The sequence below is a fragment of the Arachis ipaensis genome, chromosome B2, assembly GCF_059453495.1.
Source record: "Arachis ipaensis isolate K30076 ecotype BB chromosome B2, ASM5945349v1, whole genome shotgun sequence".
Taxonomy (NCBI): domain Eukaryota; kingdom Viridiplantae; phylum Streptophyta; class Magnoliopsida; order Fabales; family Fabaceae; genus Arachis; species Arachis ipaensis.
This window is the reverse complement of record NC_142437.1, coordinates 27,656,423-27,657,202: the sequence shown is the minus strand read 5'-3', so window position 1 is coordinate 27,657,202 and position 780 is coordinate 27,656,423.

Here is a 780-nt window from a genome sequence, read left to right as displayed (position 1 = left end):
TGTGGCTTTCCAACACCAAACTTAGAGTTTGGTTGTGGCCTCTGAAAAGAACGAAAATCTCGCGTGATCTAGAATTTTCACAATAAATTCGCGTTGTAAGTATTACTTCTAGACCGACAAGAATTCCTTTCTTACAAATGTTTTGGTTGTCACAAATAACAAACCCAATAAAATTTATAAACCGAAGTATTCAAACCTCGGGTCGCCTTCTCAAGGAATTGCAGGGAAGTATGAATTATTATTAGTTATGAAAAACGGTGTTTTTGGGTTTCAAAAGATTTGAACAAGGGGAATAAATTGCAGGAATTAATAAATTAATAACTAATAAAACTCTTGGCAAGGTGTGAAGATTTGGAAGTCCTATCCTAGTTATCCTTATCGATAGTGATGAGAATTGAGTTTTAATCCCACTTAGTTAACCTTTACTAGAGCAAAGGAAAGTCAAGTAGACTAATTAGTTTGATCCTTAAGTCCTAGCCAACTCCTAAGGAAAGACTAGAGTTATTAGAATTCAATTCAATTAGCAAAACTAACAATTATCAATCACGATGAGTTTGATAACTCAAGAGTCTCTAATTAATCAATTAAAGCCAAGAATATAAAAAAGCTAAAGATAAATCTGAAATACCTCAATTGCATTAATAAAAGAAAGTCAATCTAAACATAAAGAGTTCATGAGCCAAATTGGTAACATAAGTCAGATATGAATAAAAGCATTAGAATAAATAAAAATATAAAAGGAATATTGAACCTGAGAGGAAGTTGAAATCCTAATCCTAA